Source organism: Megalops cyprinoides, chromosome 4 (genome assembly GCF_013368585.1).
Source record: "Megalops cyprinoides isolate fMegCyp1 chromosome 4, fMegCyp1.pri, whole genome shotgun sequence".
NCBI lineage: Eukaryota > Metazoa > Chordata > Actinopteri > Elopiformes > Megalopidae > Megalops > Megalops cyprinoides.
Window position 1 is genome coordinate 3,724,114 of NC_050586.1, and position 15,199 is coordinate 3,739,312.

The following is a 15,199-nucleotide window of genomic DNA, read 5'->3' on the forward strand; positions in this document are numbered from 1 at the left end:
CTCTCGTGCACATCGATGGCCGCGTAGGCCACTGCGGACTCGCCGATTCGCCAGGCAGACATCCGGGCGATTATGAGACCCGGAGCAGGAATAAACTGGCCCCGGTCTCTCCCACGCCATGGGAAACGGACAAAGGCGACTCTTTCTCGTTTTTTTTTTTTCTCGCCTTTCGAATGACCTCAGTGTCTGACGCCAGGGCAAAAAATGCTAATGTGGCTTCTCAGAAAGACCAGACGCAATTGGACTGCTGATTTTTCCCTTTTTTCCCCCTAAAACTCACCCCACATTCTCAGACTGTAACAAAGGCGTTTGGTGGCCAGATATGCAATGTGAGGAGAAATTCACAGAGGGGTACCTGCTGGCCCATACACTCCCTCCACACTGGTCTAAATAAATACTCTGTGGTGTTTTTGGAAAGCTGGGTGTGCACTCAAATAGCCCAACGGTGCCAAACCCCACACAGCATCCAATGGCAAGCATTATGCATACTGCTTATTCAGTGCAAGTCCAGCCAGCGACATCTCATCAGAAAACAAGGCACAGGAGCATTTCCTTGGATAAAAAGATGCCATGAGTCTGTTAATGTCTGGGAAATGATAACACAGAAACTTAAATATGCCCTAAAATAACATGGAAAAATAAGATGGATTTTCAAATGGCTAGTATTTGTGTTGACTTCATTTTTTTAATTGACTGAATGTGGTCCACTTTGTTCATAGCAGTCTAGACCAAGACAATTTGACTGCTTGTCTCTGGTTGTGATTAGGATAGACTTGAAAAATTACCAAGTCCAGACTCAACAGGGAAACAAGATAAATTATATAAATGATGTACTCTGTATACTGAACAATATTCATCATTTGTGAAATTGTGGGTGGAGGAAAAAGCGGGGTTTTTCTCTTGGGTTCTACACTCCGATATTAGTGTTGAGTGATGGTTAAAGAGCCCCATTAGTACACAGGTGCTTGCTGGGCCAAACCCTGGATATGACACTGCTGTTGAACGCCTCCATGAAGCATCCAACTGTGGCAATGGATGATACGGCATAGGTAAGCTAGGTGTCCATGAAAAGTGCATCTACTAGGCAAATAATGTACCTGGGAATGATCGGATATCAATCTATATTTCTGTAGAAATATCATAGTACCATCTCCCTGGGTGGCCTTTCTGCAGAGTTCAAAACTGGGAGAAGTGTGTGTGCGTGCGTGCGTGTGTGTGTGGAGTGTGCTAGCCAAGGAGGTGTTATGATTGGCTGGTTTGGTTACATTTTTACTCAACCAGATTTATCCTGAATGCTCATTTACGAGGTATAGTGAGGGTGTTCTGTAATGGCTTTTTAAGCTTTTATTGTAGGGGTAATAGCTCTGGTACTGAGGTATGCTCTGTTCAACCAATGACTCCCAAGGGCAGACATTAACGTTCATTAATGTTCGTTTTTTTTTATAGGGCAATGCATTTTGTAGCAATAATTTTTCCTTAATGCATCATACCTCCAATGCCAATCACATCGAGTAATTTCAACCTTATGCTTGTCCTTGCACTGGAACAATTAATCATGCAATCAAATGACTTTGACCACAACGGTATACCAGGCAAATGGCATTAGGAAACCAGTCCAGTGACTCTCAAAGCTCCTGGCCGGCAGTGGCACACCTCCTGTGATGGGACCAGGCATGTCGAGGAGGACTGGCGGTAACTGCACTTGTGAGAGTCACGCACCAGGTGTTGCAAAGTTCATGTGTCACAGCCTTGTTCGACACCTTGATCGCCACTCCTCTCCGTGGCATTTATACAGCAGTGCTTAGTGCTGGATTTCTTTTCTTTTCTAAAGAAAGTTACAGTTTCAGCCTTTCCCTGGTGTGTGTGTGTGTGAATAATCCCCACGCTCCGCAATTAGTCTTTTTAGAAAAGGGGGTCTAAGCTGGGAATAAGAGCTCTTTGACATGAGCCGGTAAATGAGATTCATTTGGGCCGGTGGCGCGCTTCCTCCAGGTGCCCCTGTGCCAGGAGCATCGTTACTGGGCCTCTGTCTGACTGCCCCCTCATTAAGGTCATAAGGAAACGCTGGCATGCCTGTTGGCACGACACCATTCACCCCTCAGACCCCAGAATTCCTTCCCTTCATTCTTTCCGATGCCTGAGATCCCCGACCTCCTCGCTGGACACTAAATGATTTCCTGTTCTTTATTTGTTCAGCTACTTGCTGCTTTTTTTAATTCTTGCAGTTCCTGCACCGATTCACAGATAAAGTCGTCCATTGTGCATCCCCATGTCCATGCCCTGTGTAGGACCCAGCGGTTCAGCAATTCGCATTAATACACCAAGTGGAGGATTTAGGAGTGTAGGCTAGCGCACAGCTGTTGAGTTAGGCTGGCACACTTATGCACATACACATGCACACATGCTTCATGGTGATGGAAAAGACCAGATACTTATGAGAATAACGGCCCACGTGTGAGGACAGAGCACTAAAAAGAGAAGGTTCTGAAGTGTGTGTGCGTATGTGTGTGCATGCGTGTGTGTGTATGTGTCTTTGTGTATCTGAATTCGTACAAGTCCCAAGAGTTTAAAGTATTCTAGCATACAAAATAACATAATTCTTACCACTGCATGCAGTAATTAAAGACATTTTAAGAGGAATGTCAAGTGCAGTAAGGTGAACACTGACATTTAAGAAATGTACAAAGCTACATACATAAAAACCTTTTACTATTAGTAAATTGTGATTCTTGTACTCTAAAGGATGTTCATGCACTTTGTAAGAAAAAAAGCACAAAAAATTTTTGAAGTGATTGCTACATGTGCTATGTAATGTCATGTACGTGCTAAAGAGTGAAAAGAGCAACATGGGAATTTCATTCGGTAATAGAAGTCATTTTGAAAGGGGGTAATCTTAACCTTACTACGGGGAAATTTCCACTGACTGACAGCGCTCCACTGTGAGGTCAAATATACGCTTTTAAGTGACCAGGGACCCCTGGTTTATACCGGTATAATTGGATCCTTTCAGCGCCACCCAGGAATTTGCCGCGCGTATTGAATGACAATTAAGTTTTAATGACAGGTCACTCAATTCTTCATGCTGCTGCCACTTATCTCATTCATGGCTGCCCGTGTAAGACACAGATCAAATTAATCATTTCATGCAGACAGTGTCACGTATGAACGCTGGGAACCGTATGAAGGCTGATTGCGTTTCAGCCGGTGGACTCCCATCATTAAATATGACTGATTTTTTTTTTCCATTCTGCAGTATATTCTGTGATCTTGAACAAGCTGCACTTTCTGTGGAATCAATTACTGTCAGACCATTTCTCAGACTACTCTATGAATTTCCATATTGTACTGCCTCCCATACTAAGGTAATGCATTTTTAAAAATCTTTTTATGGCACAGTATAATATATCCATTATGGGTGGGTGGGGGTGGGGTAGGGTGATTGCAATCAAATCATAAATCATAACACCATCTTTTGCACTGAAGCGAAATGTCCTGCTTCATCTTCATCTTTGGCGGCTGTCATTCACACATCCACACATTCCCCAGAGTCTGAACACAAGGGACCCCCTGAGATTCCCTTTGAAGCTAAAATGCACATGTGCACAGCCTCATCAACATTTCCGCAGAATTTGTCCTTAACTTTGACCTTCAAGCAAATGCAAATGTTACTTTTTTCAATACAAACACATTTTTTTCAGTTCATTCTGATGATCGCTGGCCTCTCCAGTTTGTGCATTTGTGTAGAATGAAGTAACATGTGCATTCAACTGCGAGTCAAAGTTACAAATCAATATTGGTTGCATCCAAGAAAAAATCACTTCTGAATGACCAGCAGTTACTCTGTGCCATTAGTAACTGAGTCAGCCAGAGACTCAGCTCACGTGATATCTGAAAGGCTCTTTCCTCTTTCCTCTTCAAATTGAGGCTCATTCACACATGAATAAGTACGTGTATAATAGCTGGGTGAATATACCCCTCAAGCAGCACACCCCCACCCCCACCCCCACCCCCCTCTCGCCTGCAGCAAGGAATCCGAGGGGTGATTTTTGTCAGGTGCTAAATAAAAAAATGTCAAAATCAGTCACATTCCATTATAGACAGCGGTAGTGGTCCATTATTGACTTCCCCTGCTGTTGGTATGCAGGCTCCTTCCTTCTCTGAGGTGGTCCAGGCAGTGCCTCATCACTTTCTGATTTCTTCCAGGCTCAGGGACCTGCACTAAAACCGTGCCCGTTATTCAGTTCGATAAGCGTGACTCGCGACTCTGATCGCCATGGGCAAGGCTTGCTTCGGAGCCTCCTTTTAACGCTTTTGAAATGCAGCCCCTGGCAAATGTGTGACCCCCAAAAATGCTGCCCTCTCCCCCGTCCTACGGCAGCCGCGGGCCTCAGTGGGACCGGCAGAGTTATGGCAGCTCTCTGCTCCTCCCTGATGGCTTTTCCAGAATTTCCGCAGAACCCCCCTCATCTTTCAATCTTTCAAGCACAAGTTTAGGCCTCTGTTTTTTCTTCCCCTTGAAATCGGGTCTGGATTGTCACTTAAAGATTGATGACATGGCTCTCGCCGTTTGGACGAATTCATGAATCACGGATGGGGGGGGGGATTATTTATTTATCTGTTTATTTATTTTTTTAAATACAGCTCCGAGATCACGCTGAGAGGAGTCATGCTTTTTAGAGCTGGAATGCCAGCATGTGACATGAGTCGGTCTCACGCAGTCAGGTCAGGTCAAAGAACAGGGGAGGGTGAGGATTAATAGGTAGCTGGCCCTTAATATTTAGCAGTAGGGAACTTTAAGAATGTTTAGTGATATATGCTGCCTGCCACTTTCCATGTTTCTGTACCTGTAAAATATCTGACAGTAAACAGAAGCCATGAGGGTTCTAGATTATTGCAGAGTGCCAAATGCAAAACAAAACAATTTTCACATTCTCCCCCCCCTCCACAAGGGTTAAGACAAACCTGTGGTTTGGGCCCTGGACAGATTATTGCAAACCAAACAAGAAAATAGGTGGCCGCAGGTCTGGTGAAGGGAGAACATCATTAAATCAAAACACTGTGAAAAACTACTCGCCACAAATTCATCTGAAGTCAATGAGCAAGGTCATTCACAGGTAAAGGTAGATTTTAAGCATTCCTTAGACTAATGCACTTTTTGTACTAATTTACACTATTAGGACTTTTTTGTTTTCACCTATATATACAAATATAGGCATAGTCAATATCTCCCAGAGGCTGTCCCTTCTTTCAGTGTGTGAATGATTATTTAGAGTCACACTCTTACAGGGGGGGTGTGGCCAGGGGGGTGGGGTGGGGCAGAGTGACAGGGCCAGTTGGCTGTTCGATCTCTAACATTGCCTGAGAAAAAACAAAATGAATAATGAAGCAAACCGCAGTGTTCGATGTGTAAAGGTGGTAAATATTCCATGACTAAAAGATTTCTCCACAGCTTGTATTTGTCTTATAAAAAGGGGGTTGGGGGGGGGGGGGTGTGTTGGGTGGAGAAGTGCTTTTTCGTCCCTTTCAGTAGAATTATCAAGCTTGCCTAGTTTTGTAGGTCAGCCATGACAAAAAAGCGCTCGCCTTCCTCGCCGCGCACGCCGCTAATCTGGGTCGCCCCCCGAGTGCTGAGCGAACGCTAATTGTCTGGGGGGGTCCTTTCACCTTGAGAGGCGCCACACAAAAGCGTGTGGCAGGTTCTGTCTCTGTGCGCGGGGGCAAAAGGCACAGAGGAACCGCGCTCCTTCAATGCCGGGCGCGAACGGGCGCTCTCCATTTACAAGCGTAAACCGCATGCACCGCATCCGCAGAGAAAAAAAGAACAAAGAAAAGCCACTCTTTCTCCCGTTACCACTCCCTGTGAGAGGAGTCTTGAGAGGGAAAAAAAAAAGATGTAATGTTGAGGTGAACATGCGAGTGTCAGATATTGAAATTTATACTCATTCACACAATCATAAATCATAATCAAACGCCTGTCATGCAAGGTGGACCCTACTCATCTTTCTCACCCTAACCCCCCGTCCTCCACACACACACACACACACACACACACACACACACACACACACACACCAAAGCCATTCCATATTGATCTGTATTCAGCAAGGTCACAATCAGAGAGAAAGAGAGAGAGAGAGAGCTGCTGAAGCTAGCAGTATGAGCACGCTCAGGTTATGGTCATCAAACACAGAAATGCATCTACTGGACGGCTCATAAGCCTCCTCATACACGCCCCCCCCCCCCCCCCCCCCCCGATCGATGCGTGGTGGCCATGTTTCCTTGCTCACAAATGGCTTTTTAAGTTATCGCCTCAGCACGCCTAGCAGGTGTGTGCAGAGCTGAACCCAACCCCCAGCCCCCCCATGCACACATACATACACACACACACCCCAGCCTGCATGCACTCACTGTCAGTGTGTGAGTATGACTGTGTGCGTGTGTGTGTGCGCGTGTTTGTAACAGGGCCGTTTGACACAGTGGGCATTCAGCTTGCCCTCTAACACAGCAGGTTGGGGGCTGCTGCTGTACCCTTGAGGTAAAGGCACTTAACCTTAATTGCTTCAGATAACATCTACCAGTGTAAAGAGATAATATGTAAAAGGCTATAACATCTACCAGTGTAAAGAGATAATATGTAAAAGGCTGTAAGATCTACCAGTGTAAAGAGATAATATGTAAAAGGCTAAAACATCTACCAGTGTAAAGAGATAATATGTAAAAGGCTATGTGAGTCAGCACTGATAAGGGCATCTAGCAAGCACATGAATAATGCAATGCAGAGAGGTTCAGATCAGTGCGTTATTCTCACACAGAGAGGGGTCAGACCAGTGCGTTATTCTCACACAGAGAGGTTCAGATCAGTGCGTTATTCTCACAGAGAGTGGTTCAGATCAGTGCGTTATTCTCACACAGAGAGGTTCAGATCAGTGCATTATTCTCACACAGAGAGGTTCACACTCCTGTCTTACTCTGACGCGGAGCACAGCCAGACGTGGGTTTCTCATCCATCCGCCAGTACTCTGCTGTGCGGCTCCACGAGTCCCAGGGAGCACTGGACTTTCTAATGGGGACAGCAGATGACGAGCAATTAAAAAGAACTGATAAAACCGCACTCTCTGACGTACTCCACGCACCTCCCCCCAGCCTCATCACCCCAGAGCATTCCCATGCTTTACTTATTCTGTCTGGCGACGACACACCTCAACCACTGTGGTTTGGGTTCAGTGATCATGTTCAAACACATGTCCATCTGCAGCCAAAAAAAAAAAAAAAAAACCTGCGTTTGTAGGAGGAGGAGGCCTGGGAATTCTGCACTAACTGTTCCTTGACCCTGAAGCACAGAGAGTTTCAGAGGCAGAAACTTCTGGCAACATTTGCCCCGGTATGGCCCTTCCAAATTCCAACACCCAACAGGTAAATCCATCTGCCTGAGGGTGCAGTACATGAATATATAAATCACATCGGCTCATTTTCTACAGAATGTGCATCCCAGATGACACTCGGCATTTTGGACCCGTTGTTTTATTGCAATGCTGGTGTAAATTACAGCCAAAAGCCACTCTCCTCTCCATGGTGTGAGATTTCAAAAGGGGGAATTGTACATAATATTTACGTCCCCCCTTTTGAAAGGAACGTGTTTCTGATTTAAATCGCGGGACAGGATGAGGAGATAAAGAGAAAAGAAAACCAGGCGAACGTTAAATCAATTTTAATATTCCGATACTCTCATCGCCAGTCTTGCGTCTCGGGCCCGGAATAGAGTCATTTTTTTCTCCACTCAGGCAGGGCATAGTGTTTCAGGTGGAGTGGAAACGGCAGGCCATTAGGGTCTTTTTCCAGCATGGCAGCGGGGGCAGGGTTTCAGCATGATGAAGCCCCTCTGTAGGTATTTAATCACAGCGGGGGGGACCAGGCGCTCAAACGGCGAGGTTAGTGTGTTTACGGCTGACAGGGAGGGCGCGGCATAGATGGGCGCAATACGCGGAGATATGCGATATACCCTGCGCCCGTGTGTGCCGGCTTTGCCGAAAAAAGGTGAGTGGCGTCAGGTTGATGGGGCTCGGCGGGGGGTACGGGTCGCATCCTTGAAATTAAAGCCCATTGAGAGCTGTAAAACGGCAAAACCCTATAACCATGCGGAGAGCATGAAAGAGCTGCCTCTCACATGAACCATTCCATTTCCAACACACACTGTAAGGAATGGGTGGGTGGGGGGGGTGGGGGGGAGAGAGGGAGAGGGATGGAGAGAGTGAAAGAGAGGGAGAGAAAAGCTAGACGACGAACAGAGGGAGAGAAGTAAGGAGAGGAGGGAAAGAAACAAAGGGGTGTGGAGGAGAGAAAGAGGAGAGAAGGAAGAGACACAGGGAAGATGGAGAAAGAAGAGTTCTTAAACATAACATTGTCTTTGTATGTTAATTGCTTTATTCTATATTATGCTAACTGTCAATCATTTTAACTCTCAGTCTTAGTAATCTCACTTTTTCATCAGCCATTTTAATAATTTAATACTTTGTTGTGGTTGTAATGTTTTATATGTACTTCTATTTTTGTGCTACTACGCGAGGTGTGAATATTGCTCTTTTGGATGCTATTTACAACACATGCTTTAACAACCTGAAACAGTCTGTTTTTCATGGCCAAAAAATGAGCAAAAAGGGATGTTAAAGGAATCAGAGATAGAGGGTGGAAGAGACTGAAAGACAAAGAGGGATAGAGAGAAAGAAAGGGAGGGAGAGTACAGGCAGTGTGAAAGAGAGAGAAAAGAGGCAGAGGGAGTGGGGGGTGTTGGGGATGGGGGAGTAGGGTGGAGATGATCTTTATTGTATTAGGATATTGCTGATCCCTGTACAGGGAATCCATAAATACTGCTAACTGCTGCTCCCGCGCTCTGCTGGTGGGGACTGAGAGGGAAGCCATGCATGGTGGCACATTTGTGGCTCGTTATTCACCAGGTCTTCATCTGTACGCTGAAGGCTGCTGACCTCACATTTTATTAGCCTGACCTCTATGGGGGTCCCAGCAGATTCATTGCCGACCCCCCCCACCCCCCACCACCCTTCCACCCTGCTGCAGCTGCCCCCCATCAACACCCCCCCCCCCACCCCACCTCCCCTTCCTCTCTCTCCCTGTTAAAACACAATGCAACGACAATAAAAATGAGCTTGTCTCTTCCTCCTCTTTTTTCCCCACATCTGCTGACGGGTCACACAAAGCCTTATAGGGGAAAGGGAAACACAGTAACTCACGATGACTTCCCCATGCTGCCCTCAAGGTCAGTGAGGGCCGGCTTTATTAGAAGAGACTTTAGCTTTTCAGTCGGGGGGGGGACCTCTGTCCACCTAACGGGGTTTGGGTTTTGAGTTAACCTGGCTACTTCTCAACAATATCGCCTTCCAGTGCATGTAATCCTATCAGGCAGCAAGGTGAGGGAGAACACGGCTGCATCGAGGGACTGTGTCATATTAGCGGGAGCTCGGCCGTGTCCCATTAGTTGCCTGTCAGGTGCTGCTGCAATCAGCTATGCCCTTGAATGATGGACACTCTCTACTGAAAATTCAAAGGCATAAAATTGAGGATTGTAGAGAAAAAGGAAAAAAAAAAAACTTTCAAGTCCCTTAAGACTTTTGTTTCATAGAGAGAAAATTCCAGCTTTGTGATCTAATTATTTTTCTCCTCCTCTGACAGGGCGAATGAAGGCAAATTTGTTGTTCTGGTTTCCTTGCTCAGGATGGTAAAGATCCTATGAGCTATGGCCAGATGGTTTCTTTTCCCTCTCTCTTTCTCTCTCTCTCCTGGAACACACGGCGCTGAGTGCGGTGCAGGGAGGTTTCTTCTCTCCGCGGTTGTAAATCCCGGCACTGGAGGAAGGGAGGAATTTCTCTGTCCTTGGTCCTAATTCTGCTCTTTCAAGCTGTGCCGCGACTCACGCGAAGGCAAGCGGAGAAACTCAACACCATCGAGCCAGAGAACACGGCAGACGCTCACTGTACCACACAGTCCCGCAGCCAGGAAAGGAAAACAGGTGCAATCTGCACATTCCGGGGTCTCGGACAGAGAGAACTCCCGACGGTCCTCAGGGAATCAGCCTCGTATAGTTCAGAGACAGGGTAACATCATTGTTTTGCTCACACCGGGATATTGTTGAGAATGAAGTTAAACTGTACAGGTTACTGTGAAAATACTTTTGTTTTTTGTTTGTAGGGGGATCATACACTGTTTTAAAATGCCTATTGCTAATCACCACCTCAGCAATCATCTTTCTGTGATTGAGGCATATGAGTTTGGTTTGACTTGAAGTCTTTGCAAAACTGAGGGCGGAGAAATGGACAGGAACATGAAAATATGTCTCTTTTTTTAACCTGAATTAGCTTCATGTCTCAGCTTCTCTCCAAGCAGGAAGGAGAGACATGGCAAGGAATGTTGGCCCCGGCTGGCAGGACATCTGCTTTTCCTTTTCTGCTTTTCCTGTGTCCAAAACCGGGGACGCCATGTGTTCAGACCCCCGCGTCAGCTCGACGGCCGGGGCAATTGCAGGGGTCGAGGTGGAGAAGTCCCCCCCCCCCTTTTTTTGGCGACTTTTCCTGATTTAAATCGTCCGCTGTGGTCCAAAAGGGGCTGTCCCGTCCCCGAGCCGTTGCTGGCTGCACATTCCGACGCCTGGGGTCGCTGGCAAAGGCGTGGTGTCAGGGCAACTTGTCGGCTGCACAAGCTGACCCCCCCCCCTCCCCCCTGTTACCCCAAATAAAGACGCTGGCCGCACAAAGGCCCTGCTCATGCCCCCTGCACGTCCCCTCACGCCTGCCCCCCCCCCCCCCCCCTTCATTAGCATCACAGACACATTAAAATCCATCTGGAATATTGGCACTATAAAACAGCGGATTCATCCCGGGAGGGGGGTGGGGGGTGGGTTCCCTGATGCCAGCTCCTCAAGCGCTACCCTTTCTGTTTCTGCTTTTGCCTTGCTGTGTCCGAGACTCGCTGTACCTGAGATTCACTGCATCTAGCGTGCGCCGTACCAGAGATGTGATGTATTTCAGGCTTGCTGCTGCTGAGACTCGCTATCATTGAGGCTCGCCATAGCTGGGACGCACTGCAGCTGAGACTCACTGTTTTGAGAGTCACTGTGTCTGACATGCGCTGCATCTGAGACTTGCTGTTTCTGAGACTAGCTGTATTTGAGATGAGCTGTATCTGAGACTCACTGCAGCAGAGACTCACTGTGGCTGAGATTCACTGTGGCTGAGATTCACTGTGGCTGAGACTCCTTGTATCTGAGGCTTGCTGTAGCTGAGACTCGCTGCATCTGAGTCTTGCTCTTAGCCGAGATGAGCTGTATCTGAGATGTGGTGTTTGTGCATTGTGTGCGAGACAGGCCGTGTTTGAGATGGGCCATATCTAAGCCCACTGGTGCACATGCCTACTTGGAGAGGTCCCTAAACAGCCGCCACTTTCTCTTTTCAGCACCTTAAACTCCTGGGTCTTCATTTGCTAGTTTAAAGTTAACCAGGACCAAATGGATTGATGCCTAATTATTTGGGGAGGAGGGTCTGGGAAATTTGGGGGGGCATATACGTAATTGCCAACAGGTGAGAGAAAGCCATGTTTCTACTGGGTTGATATTTAAGGTGTAATTTCCAGTGTAGTGTGTAAGGGTTAAAATGTTACCAGTGCAGTATGAAAGGGTTAAAGTGTGATCAGTGTAGTGTGTAAGGGTTAAATGACTTATAGCGAGGTTGCTGTCACACAAACAAAAGCTCTGTCACCACCTCTCCCTAAATTTAGCTGTTAATTAACAGCCTGGAAAATGAACAAAGCGGTGACAACCGGACGGCAAATTATTTTAACAGCGTTAAATTAGATTCATAATCACCAAAGCAAATTCAGCACTGTATGGCAAATGTGTTTGGAATAAACAATTTGGTGATCAGTTGATGTTTGCCAGGCAGTAGCTGTTTCCCAGAATCACCGAACTGACAGCGCACACACACTGGGCTGCATCTCTGTCTACACAGAAATTCATTCCCCCCCTTCTGCGCTCTCTACATCTCTCTTCCATGTAATTCTCTCAGTGCTCACCCCGGCTCTATTCAGCCTCTTTGCCTTTGCTCTTCGGGATAAAAACCCTCGGCTTTTTGTCTGCTCCTTCACTTTCAGTGAAAGTGTCTGTGAGGCGAGTGCTCCGAGCGCTGTATCAGACGCCCGGCTCAGGGCAATGGGGAAAAAACAGCTGTCCAAACAAAGGCCAGTTTCTCACTCATCTTCCTGCCGAGTGTCACAGTCAATAGCCGCTCTGCACACAACGATGCCATCATAAAACATTTACACACCCGGCCCGGGCAACGGCAGCGAGCTCTCGTCAGCGGAGACACATACGCCGCGCTTTACAAGCTTAGTGAATTAACGAGAGAACCCAAACAGAACCGGCTACGGGGGAGAAACAGAGTTTGGAGTCACGCAAATCTGTCACGGACGCTCCGGGTCACTGCCACATTCTCAGGTTATTCTGCGAGTGATCCCTGCGTAACCAGGAACTGCAAGAAAAGGTCACTCAAAACCACACAGAAATAATTGATCAGCTGGAGGGAAGTCAGGGCAGTTTTTTCTGAGTGGGTTAAAGAGTCCGGTTCGGTTTCATGTCGACCCCTGTGTGCAGTGCTACTTCTTGTTCCACAATTAAAAAAAAAAACAAAAAAAAACAGCGCTGTGTCAGTTGTCTCAATTCCCACAGTCTCTCTCCAAAAATGGTTAATTGTGATTGCATCTCCTGGTGAAGTGTAATTACCCCCCAAGACCACAAACCCCAACATCCTGGGGGTCAGACACACCTCCCATGCGCCGCCCCCCGCCCCCCCCCCCCCGCAGCTCTCTCTTGCGCGTGGGTGGGTGTGATCTCTTTGTTAAGAGCTGCTCCAATCAGAGGCGTGTCCGCGGACCCCCGCGGGGGAGCGGCCGTGGCGGCGCAATGCGCGGCGGAGCCGGGAGGAAGCACATGGGTCTGCGCCGGGGAGGACGGAGCCGGTGGCTGGCAGCGGCGCGCTAACGCCGACCAGCTGCCGCTCTCCCATGCTGGAGCCCAGCTGCTTACAGTACAGCGTACAGTAGGGGGGGGGGGGGGGTGAAGGGCAGGGGAGCGGGGGGGATTCTGGCAGGCAGCACACGCCGGAGGAAGCCGAGCCAGGTGATCACATCTCCAGGCAACCCCTCCGCACGGTAGCCAAACGGTACATCTGATCTCCTCTGTTTAAACGAGCACGTTTCCCATCCCCACCTCGGGACGGGGCGCAATGGTAGCAGCACGCAGAAATATGTTAACAATTCCCCTCGCAACCATAATTACTACCCTTCAACATCCCACGGTCCCGAGCAACACAGCCAAACGGAGACGGATCTCTGACCAACAGAAAAGCCAATATTAAGAGACAAAGCTAGTCTTTCCCTGACATTTAAAACGAAATAGTCATATGTAGCTGATTTAAAAGGTCAAGCATTTCCTACAAACCCTTTGATGTATTAACAAACTACTGTAAATTACCAAATGCACAACAAAATTCATTGTAAATAAAATATGTTTTTCATTTTGTTATAATAAGTTGTAATGTCTCCAGAATAAAAAGTGCTTTCCATTCAGGCAAAAACATCCTTAAAAGTTGTATTACTCATGTAGCCACTCTGTTTCCAGACACTTGAAGAGATGACATTACCACCAATTAAGTGCAATATCACACACCCCTTTCATAAAGCTCCAAAGCCAGCTTCAGATTACTTTTTCTCCCTCTCAATGCGATCTAACAGTTACAACAACTCAGAGGCACCTGGAGAGGAGGGCTTACAATGTCTGCGTGAAGACAAAATCAGCCAAGTCCCGCAACATTTCATACAGGTAGAGAAAGGAAGCACCTGCTCTTACCTCTGAAGACGGCTGTCGGTCTCTCCACCCGAAGAATCCCACAGTGCAAGTTCAGACAACGTGATTCTCTGGAATATTTTTTTTACTGATAAAACAAGGGCATGTGTTGGGGCTGAAGGAATCAGCTCAAAGGAGTTTTTTTCCTGATCTGTGTGTGTGTGACTGTGTGTATGTGTGTGTGTGCACGCCTTGCGTCTCTCTCTCTCTGTAGCTCTGTCAGTCCGTCTGCCTTTTCTTCTCTATTCCATCCACCCAAAGAGCCTGCTGATGCTGGAGCTCGTGAGGAGGTGGCAGCTGAGAGAGAGAGAGAGAGGGAGAGAGAGGGAGCGAGAATTCCCCTTCTCTTAAACAGAGACACTCTGTGGTCAGACCCCAGTTCTACCTACTGCTCTTATATAGCACCCCCACCCCTCCCTAGCCAACACCACCCCCCTCAATTGTGAGCTGTAGAGTTGAAACAGGATGCCGTCTCAGACAGCGACAGAGAGAGGGAGAGAGAGGGAGAGAGAGGGTGAAGGAGGGAGGGAGAGAGAGGGAGAGAGGGAGAAGGAGAGAGGGAGAGAGAGGGAGAGAGAGAGGGAGAGAGAAGGAGAGAGAAGGAGAGAGGGAGAAGGAGAGAGGGAGAGAGAGGGAGAGAGAGAGGGAGAGAGAAGGAGAGAGAAGGAGAGAGGGAGAAGGAGAGAGGGAGAGAGAGGGAGAAGGAGAGAGGGAGAGAGAGGGAGAGAGAGAGGGAGAGAGAAGGAGAGAGGGAGAAGGAGAGAGGGAGAGAGAGGGAGACAGAGAGAGAAAGAGGGAGGAAAAGAGACAGACAGTTGGAGAGAAGGAGGGATAGAGAGAGTAATAAACTGGCCTGAGAACTGCAGAATTAGGAGAATGGGGAATAGGTGGACAGTGCAGAGGGAGTGCAACATTAAAAATCATTCATTATTGGCTGCAGGTTATGCCTCCTGTCCAAAACTGTGCCTACATGCTCTAATATAGGCGATCTGTGGACACTTATTAGTATTATTGTTACTGCAACTACTACTACAACTAATGATAATAATAATTAAGGCAGGAGTAAAAAAAGAGTCTCAGGAGTCTCAGGAAAAAAAAATTAAACATATTTTTGGGAGCATCATTTGTGCATTTCACAAAAATAGTCTTTGCCAGAGCACCAAAAGATACTTCTTCTGCTACTATAATGATGATGATGATGATGATGACAATAATGATGATAATGATGATGACAATAACGTTACTACAGATCGTAGTTCTGCGGTTCAGTGCAGTTGGGTTTTGGGGTTAAGTAAA

General features: G+C 47.3%; 1 protein-coding gene across 3 annotated transcripts in view; it reads right to left on the bottom strand.

The window, feature by feature from the left end:
- LOC118776431 (tenascin-like) overlaps window positions 1-14,256 on the bottom strand; it is a 57,403-nt gene extending 43,147 nt beyond the window's left edge. For all 3 annotated transcript variants that reach the window (XM_036526787.1, XM_036526786.1, XM_036526788.1), the window contains exon 1: window positions 13,907-14,256. The gene's annotated coding sequence lies outside the window, so the exon portion shown is untranslated. The remainder of the gene's footprint in view (window positions 1-13,906) is intronic.
- Window positions 14,257-15,199: the final 943 nt, after the last annotated feature.